This window comes from Pteropus medius, unplaced genomic scaffold (assembly GCF_902729225.1).
Source record: "Pteropus medius unplaced genomic scaffold, Ma_sr-lr_union100, whole genome shotgun sequence".
NCBI lineage: Eukaryota > Metazoa > Chordata > Mammalia > Chiroptera > Pteropodidae > Pteropus > Pteropus medius.
In genome coordinates, this window is record NW_024340849.1 from 7274564 (window position 1) to 7288825 (window position 14262).

Here is a 14262-nt window from a genome sequence, read left to right on the forward strand (position 1 = left end):
ATAACTACTATGAAAACATAACACAAATTCAACTGAATAATGTACATCTCAATAAAAATTAACAACAAAAATGGATCAAATATGTCAAATTAAATACGTAAGTATTCTCAGTGAGATCAGATAGGATATATGATACAGAAAAATGAAAATGCATAGTTTGAATATATAGATTAATGTTAAAGATTCAATAGATCATAAGAAATGTGCATGGAAAAAGTAATAAAGAGCTGCAAAATTAGGCCAAAACAACTAAATGGAGAATAATAGAAAATAGTATAGATAATTTTGAAGTTCTGGGAAAAAGTAAAACATTGACATCTGAAATAATGGGACTGAAAAATACAAACAGGTTAAACATTTAAATAAATATACCGAGACTGTGTGAAAATTAAAAGAATCTTTTCCAGGGAACAAGTTATTTGTACAATTTATAAAATCAAATGAATGCAAAGCATTGTAGCAGCCATGACTTTTTAGCCTGTTGGATAATTAAAGGTCATTTAAATATAAATCAAACATTTTATTCTTTCATAGCTGTATTTCAGAGCATAAAAAATGGAATTAGAGTAGCAATAGACATGGCACATGCATGTTCTGATTATTATTTGCATAAAATTTTTGAAATGGAAATATTCAACTTAACGTACACTTTTTTTTTTTATCTGAAACAAATTGATCAGATGTTAGAAGTGAAAACTCATCTTCATTTTAGGGGCCATTATTTTTCTTTCAAATGGCAAATGGGAGCCAATTTGCCTTGAATGAGGATATTGCATTGACAGACATGGAGCAGGAGTTTTCTTAGTCTATATTCAGAAAAAAGAAAAATGGTAGATGGAATTTTGAAGCCTTGTGAGGATGATTCCAATGCAAGTGTTGATGGAAACCTCTAAATGGTGTTACATTGCAAATTGTTTTGATACTAGAATTTTTTGGGTGACAAATTTCAAGACAATTTTTAATACATAGTGTGAAGTAGAAGTAAAGTTTTGTTTTGTTGTTTGTTTTTTGCCTTTAAAGACTGATGCCCAATAAATCTAGTGTAGGTTTCTTTTATTTCTTCAAAAATTGTCTTGCACTTTTTAACCATACAGATCCTACAGGAATATATATATTTTTAGATTTATATCTAAGTATTTGATGTTTCTGATGTTATCGTAAATGGTCTTTTAAAAAAAATTTTCCATTTACAGTTGCCTATTGCATTTATAGAAACAGTAGGTTTTGCATGTTGATGTTATATTCTGTGAAAATGTTCAACTTATCTATTAAAATTAGTAACGTTTTAATAGATCGTTTGAGGCTTTCTAGGTAGACAATCCTGTGGTCTGTGAACAGAGATAATTTTATTTCTTCCTTTCTGATATTCATGTAATTTTTCTTCCCTTATTACTAAGATGAGTTTTCTGAGAAATAATATGTCTGTGTCTTTGTCTGGCATCAAGATAATGTTAGCCCTATTAAATTAGTTGAGAAGTGTTCTCTTGTATTTTTAAAACTTTTATCACCAGTTGCTATTATTTCTTGCTTAAATATTTGAGGGTATTAACCAGAGAAGTTATCCAGGCCTGGCATTTTTTTTGTAGATATATAGACTTTTTCCCCTTGTAATATTTCTTAGTAGATTCTACCTTCTATGTTTAATGCTTCACTAAAGCTATCTTTTGATTAATGCTACATGGTAAGTATATTTTCGACAATAAATTTTCAACCAATGTGTGTACTTAAAGCATGATTTTTGTAGACAGACTATAGTAAGGACTTATTTTCTTATAATATTTAGTGTGAATAGATTACTTATTCGTAATGCAATTTTTTAAATGGTTGGATGAAAATCGATATTGAGAGACATACTATTCCACTTTTTTCCTGTTTTCCTTTTTATGGATGTTTTATGATTATCTTTATGTTTTTTTAATCTAGGGTTTACAGTACATCTCTATAATGTATCAAAGTATAGCATTAAATGAATGTTATACTTCTTCACATCTTACAACATATTCTTGGTTTTCCCTTCCCATCTTTTGTGCTGTTGCTACTACATATTTTATTTTTCAAACGTTTTACACAACACATTGGTACTATTTTTGCTTTAATTTTAATTTAGAGATATTAAAAGTGAGACAAATGTATTTTATATTTAAGTTTATTTTAACCACTGGTCACCATATTTTTTTGAAGGTTCACATTTCTGTTTATTTTTTATTCCTTCTGCTAAATGAACTTCTTTTAACATTAACATCTGTTGGTAATGGATTCTCTGTGTTTGGTTTGTCTGAAAACAAGTCTATTTCTACATTTTTAGTGAAATATATTTTCATTACACACAGAATTCGGCGCTGGCAGTGATTTAATTGTTTCAGCATTTTGGAGTGGTAATCCATTATCTTATGACAAACATTATTCCTTTTTATGAATAATATCTTTTATTTTCCAAGCTGCTTTGGGATTTTCTGTTTATCTTTCATGCGCAGTAATGTGGCTGTGATGTGTATATGTGCATGTGTGTATGTTTGCGTGTGGGTTGCTATTTATTCTCTTTAATTCACTTAGCTTCCTAAATCCATGGTTTGATTTCATTCACTATTTTCAGAAATATCTTAATCTTATGTCTTCTAATTCTTTCCTACTACATTCTCTCTTCTGCTTCTAGGATTCCATTTACTAGTATGTTAAATTATTTGAAATTTTCCCATAGTTTATAGAGACTCTAATTTTCTTCATTTGCATATCATTATTTTTTACTCTTTTTTTCCCTTGGTGCTTCAGAGTGTGTAATTTCTATTTGCCTTTCTTCAGCTATGTCAAGCTTAGTGACCAACCCATCAAAGGGACTTTTCACCTCTGCTACCCTTCCTGCATTTCCATTGGACTTTTTCCTTATAGTTTCTATCCCTCTATGAAATCGCCCAACTGCTCTTCCATGCTCTACGTTAAACACTTTAATCATAGTTGTTTTAAATTCCCTCTCTGTTCCTAGATCATATTTGGGTGCGGAACTTTTACTTTGTATTTATAACTGGAAGCGTGTACGTATATTGTGCTAGTATGTTAGTGGGAGGAGTCGAATTAATCTATTCAAGTGTTGAATTTGGTGTGGATTTTGTTTCACATTTTGTTGTTTCAGCATTGGCTTCCGGATCCTCCATTGTTACCTTATCCTTAGGGTGGTGTCTGGTTTGCCGAATAATTTTTCTTAATGACCCTTCCCTGAGTTAGACCTTCTCTGTGTGCCTGTCCCTTAAAACGGGTCTTTGTCTATGCAGCGGTGTCTCTCTGAACAGTAGACTGCTGCTTACAGCAAAGGATTTTCTGTTCTCCCGTCTCCTGGGGAACCACTGTGTTTCTGGGTCTCAAGGCTGGTCTGAGTGACCCACGCCTTTCCACTAGTAGAAGAAGAACTCTGTTCTAGGAGACCTGGAAGGGTCTTTTGCTCCCCTCCCTAGGGTTAAAGCACTTTCTCACCCTCCCCCTTTGCCACCTTCACATGTGCCCTGTGGGCATCAGAGCTTGCCGCCCACCCCACAGTGGCTGAACGATTCCTCCTGGGACTACACCAAGTGGAATGCCTTCTCCCGCCTTCAGCTCTGTCCCAAATATTTCTCACGATCACCCTAGAAAAGAGCCCGTGAAAATGCACAACCCCACATGCATGCAGCCCCCGGGGGCTCTGTGCTTTCACTGTGATCCACACTTGGCATCCGACACTTTGTTAAGACATTTCACCGTTTCTTTACTCCCTCTGTTCACACTCCGTGTTTGTGGAGCCCTCACTCCACACCAAGCGGGAAGCTAGAATCAGAGGGATTCAACAATTAGTAAAAGGGAGGCTTCGACTTTTAATACCAGTTTTTTCCTCATTCTTGTCTTCATATTAGAGTTTGCATGTGTTAACCTAAAAATTAAAAGCCATAAGTAAGAGGCAACATACATTTCTCTGAGATTGCAGAATTGCAATTATGGGGCACAGATTTAAGCAGAAACCCAAACTGTGTCCCAATTACAGGGTGAAGGCAAGATGTTCTTATGAGAAAAAGAAGGGAAATAATTACATGAATAGAGAGAAGGAATCGCTACCGGTTTTTAACACACTGAGTTCATCTTGAGCTGTACCTGGCTGGTTACTGATTCTACCTCCAAAAGAACATCCTAAATTAGAAGTCCTTGTGGGAAGATTGTCTGCTTTTCTGTTGCCTTCACAGTTGTTTGTGAGACAGTGTCACTCTGGTCCAGACCAAAGGTTATGTTGCCCAGTTCAAATATTCCAAAATTTCAAGGAACAAGATACGTAAGCAGTTTCTCTGGAATGGCTGTTCTGACCCCATTTTAAAATGGCTCCACTTATGTCAACTTTTCACACATGCCTCTTGGTGTCTCCAACCAGCATTCAACATAAACTAAACTAGATTTTCTGGAGATGGGATCTAAGTAATCAATTTTGTAAACCTACCCACATGATTCTGTTATACCACGAAGACTGACCACTAGGCCCTCTGCAATCCTGCCTCCTACTTCAAAGTAGCACTGAGGGAGGGCCTTATTAAAACATGCCTTACTGAGTAATAGCACAGCTGCCTCCTAGGAAAAAGGCATTCACTGTATTAAAAGAATGAAGACAGACTTTTTCAAATAGTTTTTTCTTACTCTAACTGTGGTTCCATGGTGTTTACCTAATGGATCAGTTTTTATTTGGTTTCCATTCATTTCAAAATAGGGAAAACTCTGCTTCATGTATTAAATCAGTAGGGGAGTCTTAATGGGAGGGAGCATGATAAACAAATTATCAAACACTATCCCTGATTTCTCAAGGGGAGCTCTAGGCATTTCTAGTGAATTGGCTTTTAAAGTTTGTTGCATCTAGCTATTTCGAGACAGCAAAGTAGAAGGTGGAGTTTCAGGATTCCCCGTACAATTAATCCCGTTCTTGGCAGACAAATTTTCTCTGGAGGTCTCTGGATAACACAGGTTTAGAAGACAAATGAAAACAAAGACCCGTTATTTCTTACCAGGACACTGGCCTAAAAGTTCAAGGTAAAATTCTAGTGAGATACAAGACAGCTCTCTATTACTCTGTCCTTTTAGACAAAATTGACCTAGATCACAGCATTCTGAGTTCATTACTTTGTCTATATTATTGTCCCCGGCAGCAGCCCAGGCCAGAGAAGAAGCGACAAAGCATACTCTTTGTTATTCTTTTCTCTGGTTTACTACCTTTTATCACTCAAAACACAGATGCATTAGCATATTCTAGATTTAGTACCTTTCAGGCAACTGAAGTTTTATACCTGCTCAGATTTATACATGTAGACAGGTCCCAAGGGATCAGAAAGTTCCAATTATTGAGCCACGAATAAAGTGAATTTTGATAGCAAAATTCCAAAGGGAAGCCCAAGTATGAACCTAATATGACCCAAGAGCCCTTCTCCCATCTGACTGAATCTCATCCAGTTTTGAGGGAACGAGCCAGCCTGTAGAGCAAACCCCAGGGTATGATTAAATGGCTTCACAGTCTGAAGGGCACCAGGCATAACATGCACAGAGTCACAAAAATATAAAACTGGGTTTTGAACTCCTGCCCCGAGTCCCCATAGGCCCTAGCAGGTAAGGTTATGAAGGTCCCTCGGTGAGACTCGTTTATTGAGTTAGAAAGCTGCAAGATTAACCACTGTAAATATTTTATCAACATTCTAGAAGCAAAGTAATCTGAACCATCTTCCCACTTAAAAAAATGAATAACAGTGCCAAGTAAAATCTTTTTAAAGATAAATATTTTAATGCATTGTTAAGCTGGCAAGAAAGATCGTCTGAGATCAAAACAAAGCAGAAGTAGAAATCTTATCAGTTAAGGAAAGGTTATTAAAAATAAACAAGCAAATTTTGAGTCACAACCTAATGGACCATCTAGAAATAAATACATAATTGTTGGAATTTAAAACTAACTGGATTATTTAACAGCAAACTAAACACAAATACAACTAAACAAAAAATAAACTGAAAGTAAAATTGAAGGATATTTTTTCTAAAAGTAGAAAAAGCCACAGAAGATGGATAAAAAAATGAAAAGAACTAGTAGAATTATAAGACTTTATATCTTAGTTAATTTTAGATAATGATAAGAGACTGGAATCAATAATTTAAGGGATAATAAATGAGACTATTCAAGAATTAATTTTAAAATGGACATTGATGATCGTATTAACGAAGCTAAACAAATCACCAGTAGGGCATGTTAAAAGTAAAAAAAACCCAATAAAAATAAAAATATAAAAAATACCTAGAAAGATAAAATATCTAGAAAGATTATATATAAAGAAATAATATTTATTCTAATCACAGACTTTCCTACAAGAAAATGGGAGCCAGAAAAAGGGAGGGAAACTTGCTCAAGGTACTGCTTAGAAACGCTGGCAGCCTGACATAAGGACAGCTAACCCTGCTGTCTTTCTGTTTCCATTTTCACGGGGCATCTTTCTCATCCCTCCACTTTGAGCTTACACGTGTACTTAAAGCTGAAGTGAGTCTCTTGTGGGCAGAGGATAGCTGGATCTTTTTGTTTTGTTTTGTTTTTAATCCACTCAGTCACTCTGCCTTTAGGTTAGAGAATTTAATCCATTTACATGTAAAGAAATTATTGATATGTAAGGACTTACTACCGCCATAGAATTAGTTTTTACAAACTTATACCAGTTGCCAAATTCAAAGTCAGAACTGTGAATGCAGTAGATAAACTTTATAGTTAAAATTTCTTTATTGAAAAAGTCTGATTGCTTTCTGGTGTACAAATTAATGGGTTTTTAAGTGGGATTTTGTGACTGGGAATTCTGCAACTCTTATTGCTTTCCGGCTGTTTTGTTCCTTCCTTCCTTCCTTCCTTCCTCTCTTGCTGCCTTCCTTTGTGAAGTTATCATTTTCCATATTAGTATGTTTTGATTTCCCTTTCTCTGTCTTCTGTGTATCTACTACAGGTCTGCGTACTTGAAATTCACTAAAGAGGAGAAGCTAAGCATTCTCACCACATAGACACACACAGACACACACACACACAGAAACATTGGTAACTGTGAGGTGTTGGATGTATTAACTAACTTGATTGGGGTGATCATTTCACAAAGTATAGACATATCAAAATATCACTTTGTACGGTTTTAGATGTATCCATTTTTGTTTATCAGTTATACCTCAGTCACATTGAGAAAATTAAAAATAAAGCCCCCCCCACACACACACAGAAAACACATCCGCCCTGCATGTATACAAAGTGAAATTATCTTTCAAGAAAAAAGGCAAAATAAAGATATTTTGAAATGCTGAAGTGGCATTTACCACGCACAGGTGATTACTAAGATAGAGCAAGCTCCCTGGGTAGACAGGAGCCCCCAGGGCCCTCGTGCCTCTGAGGATCTGCATAGAATTGTGACCTCACCGTGACTGTGAATAGGAACAGGAGGTGAGCTGAGGTGAGACAAAGCCATTGTGCTGTACTGCAGTCCCCACTTGGACAATGAAACAGACGTCAAGGAAGATGCACGTGGGCTACTGATGAGGGCAGTTGGGGAAACAAACAAAAATGACTTTTAGCCTGAGAAGCGACTTTACCAACACTCATTGTGAAAGTTGAAAAATGCTGGAGACAGTAGCAGCTGTGTCCACACTAGGAACAGCATATGTAACACACTTTTATTGCAGACTTAGCCAGGTAAAGAGCTTAGACGCTAATCCTCCCCAAACCCAGGAAACTCAGCTGTGGCTGCTTCAGAGGCCGCTGTCACAGAAAGAAAGGGATTTCTGAACCAGATTTGGACTAAAATAATAATCCTAAGTTACCAGTTAACCACTGCATTACACATCAAAATCCCACTTAAAAACCCATTAATTTATACACCAGAAAGCAATCAGACTTTTTCTATAAAGAAATTTTAGCTATGAAGTTTATCTACTACATTCACAGTTCTGAGACTTTAAATTTCGCAACTGCTTTAACTTTGTAATGTAAAGATAAATTCTATCAGAAAAGTGAAGATATGAGTGGTATGATCAAGGGATAGTTTAAAGTATTAGATCTAAAGAAAAGAGACGGTGTCTTCACTTATCAATTTAGCAGTTATAGAATTTGACGCAAACTCCACAAAGGCTTTCCACTCATAATCAATATGTAGCACAATGCCTTGCACGTTGTAAGCAATCGATAAATACGAAGGAAGAAGTTGAATCTCACAGTTTCAGGGATACATAAGCCGTGAAAATCAAAAGATGTTACTTGATGAAATTTGCAGAAATTCTAACAAAAAACTGTCAGTTAAGGTTGAGGCACCTGGAATGACAGCTGTCTATCTTTAATTAGCTCCGAATTGCTATTTTGTATACGTTTTCTTCCCCAAAAGACAAAATAAGAGGTGAACAAAATAAAGCAGACCAGATTTTAGGGGATCATGCAGTATGTTTATTCCAAGACTATTATTACTTATATATGGATTGCTATTGACAATTCCTTAACTGTTATTCTAACTTAAGATTTATGTCAAATTAGGGTTTTTTTTTTGTTATAATTAGAGAACATATTAAAGAAGTACATGATCTGCGTTCCACCTTTGAAATTGAATATAATTTAATAATGATTCAGTACACTGCTCAGAATCTCTATTCATGCTACATTAAATATCCAAAAATCCTTGTGATATCTCAAAAAAAATTAGTCAAGTAAATACACCAAAAACAATAAAATTGTGACGCCTAAACTTCTAATTACTAGTATTGCATGACAAACTTTTCTTAAACCAATTGGGAATCACCAAATGAAAAGCATAAATTAATATATGTTTTAGTTATTCCAAAAATTATTTCCAAAAAACAGTCCTCATTCTATGATAACCCAGCCTTTGAAATCACTTACTCTGAAGGGGAGAGAAACGGAACACTTTTATGTGTCTTTTTTTTCAGTCAAATCTGTCGACCTTTTGACAGAATCATTTCAACTGTGCCTTTGCAAATAGAGCGAGGAAAATGATTTACCTAAGGATGACAGTTTTCAGCATTTTTACTTTACTCCGAGCATATAGCTTTCAAAGAAGCAGTGGCTTTGATGAACAATTCGAAAGTAAAACATTTACAACATCAGGAACCTGGTGCTCTGTTGCAAAACAGGTGGATACAGCCAATGGGAGTTACAATAGTTAATCCTCTGAAGGCCAAGTCACATCATCAACAGCGGAAGGCCGGGTGCGGGGATGTCCCCTCGTGCAATCAGTGGTTCACACGTATGGAGGACGCTCTATTGCGTATGCGGCCACGTGCACCCAGTCATCATTAGTAACATCAGGAACAATGCGAAATCGCCACTCACATGACTTCTCTCAACTAAGCTGGCTCTCCTAGCTCCAGAATTAAACCCCTTCCCATTTCCAGACCTCTCGCCCTTTCTTCTGCTTCGTTATTCCACCCGACGCAGCTGAAACTTCAGCACGCGTTTGCAATCACATTATTGTTGACCTTGCATATTGTTTCTGTGATTTCCACTCAATAATAGAATGTTTGCTTCTGTCACTTTCCAAAATTGTCCAAACGCTGAGCTGGATTCACATCATTAGGCCATCCGACTGCAACATAAAATAAATAGTAGTCCTTTTGTTTCCACTGCGACCTAATTTTACAGTTTTATTCCAAACCAGCTTGTTCTAGTTGTATCTTGATTGCTTTGTGATATGTTGTGTCTGTGCTTCATTAGGCAAACGCCAACGCAGTAATTCATGTAGCAGAGCAGTGGAGGTGAGGACCGGCCCCCAGAAGCATCCCGTTCAAATGGGTCTGGCTAATTGCCATGGAGAAGTGTCCCGCTGACCCCTTTGAGAGCTTTTATACTGAGAGAGCATTATAAAAGATGTTTTGCTCCTGGATAGTATATAAAGGCTTCCTTTTTCTATCAAACATCACCAATTGTTAAGGGGGAATTAAAGACAAGGATATAACTATTTTTGTCTGAATAGATTGTAGACCAAAAGAAATAAAGTACTAAATTCAGTAGAACATATTTAAAGGGTGATAATTGCACCTATTAGAAATCTTCCGTTTCTTTCAGTTGCTTTCCCTGAATACTGTCTGTCTTAACAATAGGGTACATTCACTGATCTTTCCAATGTTTTTTTTTTCCCCCCTATGGATGGCTAACATTCTGTCTTCTAAAAGGAATAAGATGTAACTGATGATAATGACCCAGTCTCAGTTCATGGGTTTTACATGGATATTACTTTAACTGTGCCTTACAGGATATCATGTCATTTTTTCTTCATGTTTTCTATCCTCAAATACCTCTTTCCAATGTTCCATTTTGTTAAGTAACCATTATCCAGAATTGTAATCGATTTAATATTCTCATATTTCCTTGGAATTTCTCCTTCTATCCAAGCCAACCATATACCTCACTCTTTCATGTACCCTTTATTTATTGATAAAATAAAATAATAATGATTCAAGTAGATAAAGTAGCTTTTGACCCAATAAAGTCATCGGACATACAGACAGTCATCTGTATATAACATATGGAATACTATGTTTCTGTGTGTGGATGTAGGTGAAAATGTGACTGTACCAATGCCCTTCTTAAAATTATATATATTAGGAAAGTTACATATAGCAAAAACTAAATAACTTTAAAGGTAAAATATTAAAAAGTCCTATACGAAATGAAAATAAAGTACAATCGTAGTTGAAACACAGCTCTCACTTTAGATGAGCTTTCATTGGAGGTTGGCATGAGGGATTTGTGTGTCAGTAAGGTTATTCCAAGCGAAAACCATAGTATGAGCATAGGTACATACTATTATGAATGGAAACAGCATGTAAGATTTAAGCTCAGTTATAGGATTCTTTGCATAATTAGATTTGGAAAAATCAAGGGTTCTTTGAAACAGTTGTATTTGGAATTTGAAAACGTTTCTCCTATATCTAAGATATTTATTTCATTTTTCAAACAGTAACAGATCTGGTAGTTTTAGTAGAAGAGTGGATATCCCATCTCCTAAAGGGGGTGGTGTAAAAGGGGTTTGTGCCAGAGACCCCACGGGCCGCTTCCATGCTTCCTTCCTGGGGGTGGATTTACGCTTACTCAAAAACCTCAAGTAGTTGGAATACCACACACTGTGTTTTGTCGTCAAAGTAGGGTACAGCTCTCTTTTCTCCTGTTTATCACGTTGGCTCTGGACTGAAATTCTGAAGGAAACTGCTCACGCTGCAAGGCCAAATAATAGCCTCTCGCATCACTAAATAAGCTGCTTCTACTGACACGTCTTCAAATTCATCCATTTCCTCACTCACTCACTCACTCACTCACTGATTCACTCATTCTCCCAGGTAATTATTCACTCATTTAGGAAACTGGGCATCTACCACCTGTCAAGAACTGAACCAGACAAGGAGAACACAACACAGGGAGACACAGAAGGGCTTGAGTTCACAAAATGCAATCACATTAACCTTGCAGGACAAACAAGATACTAGGGTGCAGGGAATGGAAAATAATCTAATGATATTATTTATCTCTCCTTTTCTTCACCTTTATCCTTGATCCAGCTGTCACTATATGATGGATACATGAGGAATCACATTATGTTCTCTCTCGATTCATTCATTGGTTCGTCAACTTTTTCATCCTGACAATTTCTATCTTGGATTTCTCAAAATTTAAAGTTTAAAAATAAATAGCAAGTATGCATATTCCCGTATTTTTACTCAAAATAATTTCGGATTTGGGGATTGTTATTAACACCTGGAAAACATATACTCTGTCTCATAAATAATATTTAGGAGATCATAAATAATATTTTATATTTTATAATGATATTTTATAATATTTAGAGATCACAAAAAACATTTTATAATATTTTGCTGGGATTTAATGAACACTAAAACAGCTAATATTTATTGTTTGAATGTTATTAATTTGGCATGCTTTTCTTCCATTTAATCTCCATAGGTTATCAGAGATTCCCTTCATTTAAAATAAAGGGAACTGAAGTTTTCAGGGTAACTTATAGAAAAATACCGTTTCAATAGTTCATTAAAACTGTTTCTTATTGGCTGTAACATGACCATTCTTCTTCTTTTTTTTTTTTTAAAACTATAAGGCATCCGTACATCACTGAGAGGAGCAGAGATTCTAGAATGACAGGGCCTATCTATCCCTTGATGCTTGTTTTATCTAAGGAGAAGTGAACAGACTCATACTACAAACTCAGCTTTTAAAAGGAAAACATTAACAGTCTATCTAGATATACCAAATCCCTGGACCAATCTAAAGGTTTGAATCTGCAATGAGTTAGAAACTGAAAAACGTAAGACTTCTTTTAGTCAGGAAGGTCACAATGGAATGCATTACATCAGTAATGCCATACAGTAACTAGATGGCCTGAAATTCTTTTCAGCTCCATAAGCCCAGAGGGGAAATAGAGTGATTTTCAATAATGCTGCAAAATAATGGACTCAATTCTCCCCTGCATCTCAGGGAATATGGGTTTCTTAAACACAAAGAAATGAATCTCTGCCATTTCCATTCCCCTCATATATCCCACAATTGAATGATTCCAAAATTAGATTTAGAAAACACCCAGTGTTTTACACTGAGCAGAGCTACCCACTTTGCTGTATTGTGTGTATCTTTTTAAAATGTACTCCTGATATTTCAAATCTACATGGAAATGCTAGATTTAAAAGGAAAAGTAAATATCGGGATCAATTTCAGATAAAATGTTTAATTTTAAAAGTGAAACCATCAAATCATTAAAAAATATGAGGGAGATGGAGAAAAAGTTAAATACATGTCCTAAATTTGAATTTATGACATATTTAACATAAAGATAAAAGAGTCTACGGCCATGCTACCCTGAACAAGCCCGATCCTGTCTGATCTTGGAAGTTAGGCAGGGTCGGACCTGGTTAGTACTTGGGTGGGAGACCACCTAGGAAAATCAGGTGCTACAGGCATAAAAAAAAAAAACAAAAAAAACCATAAGAGGATTGTTAGATGATAAGGTCTTTACAATCTTTGAGTCAACCAGGTTGCCTCTCTCCTAAAAAAAAAAAAAAAGAAAAGAAAAGATAAAAGGATAATATCAACAATACTGATGGCAAAATTTCATTGATGGATTCACATTTTCTAGCCAGTACATTAATTATTTCTTGGTCATCATCTGATTCTTATGCATATAATATAGGGTATTATTACTCTCATGTTATAGATGAGGAAGCTGTGCTTGTAGTTATAGACTTAGAAATGGACTCTCTTGCACATGTGTCTGTCTCCAAAGTCTGGGAAATTAAAATTTACACAATAATGGGTTGATGAGTCATGCATGCGCATGCCACTTGGCTCCCCCAAATGACTTTATCAAATTTTACATGTATGTATAATCATTATATATAAATTTGGTGTATATGTACGTTTGGTATATATATTTGTATACATATAAACTATATACACGCATAGAAGAAGGGATGCTCAAACCAGGTAAATATAAATCCAAATGATATTAAGATCCTAAGATACTATCTTACACACATTGTATTATCAAAAATCATGCAGTTTGGCAATACCAGTTGTCACAAAGAAGGTGTACCAAGCACTTACAAGAATGTGAACCAACATCAATCTATACAGATTGCTGTGGGAGTGTAGATTGGCATGATAACTTTGGAAAACAAATTGAGGTTATCTTATAAAGTGAGTATACCTAATCCAGGAATATAGATAGGAAAAACTCTTGCATTTTTACAATAAGAGAGATTTTTTTTAAAAAAAATGCCCATAGTAGCACTGTTGATAATAAGGAAAGAAAACTGGAAACAAGTTAAATATTAATTGAACAGAAGATAATGAAATATGTTATATCACACAATGGGATATTATATTGTAGTATAATTGAATATGATACAGGCCCATATTATGATAAGAATGGAACTCAGTACAATAATATTTAGTAAAAAAATAAACCACAGAAGATTTCATTGAGTATAACTTTTAAGAGTACAAAGTAACTTTAAAAACAAGTAAAACTAATACTCTAATTAAACACACACGCACACATTTGGCAGATTTAGTTATATCAGGGTTGAAGTTGGGGAACCAGTTGCTAGTTGGAGGAATGTAAGTAAAGTAAATAGGTCCTCATAACTTATCGGTAATTTTTATTTATTGAGTTGCTTGATGAGCCTTTCCTGTCTGTCATATTAGTAAAACAAATAGTAAGTAATATAAAAGAAAAGTGGATAATAGTA

The 14262-nt window shown here is 35.2% G+C and overlaps 1 pseudogene; it reads left to right on the forward strand.

Annotated features, from left to right (window-relative positions):
- The first annotated feature begins 12853 nt into the window (after nt 1-12853).
- On the forward strand, nt 12854-12972 carry LOC120590554 (uncharacterized; annotated as a pseudogene).
- Nucleotides 12973-14262: the final 1290 nt, after the last annotated feature.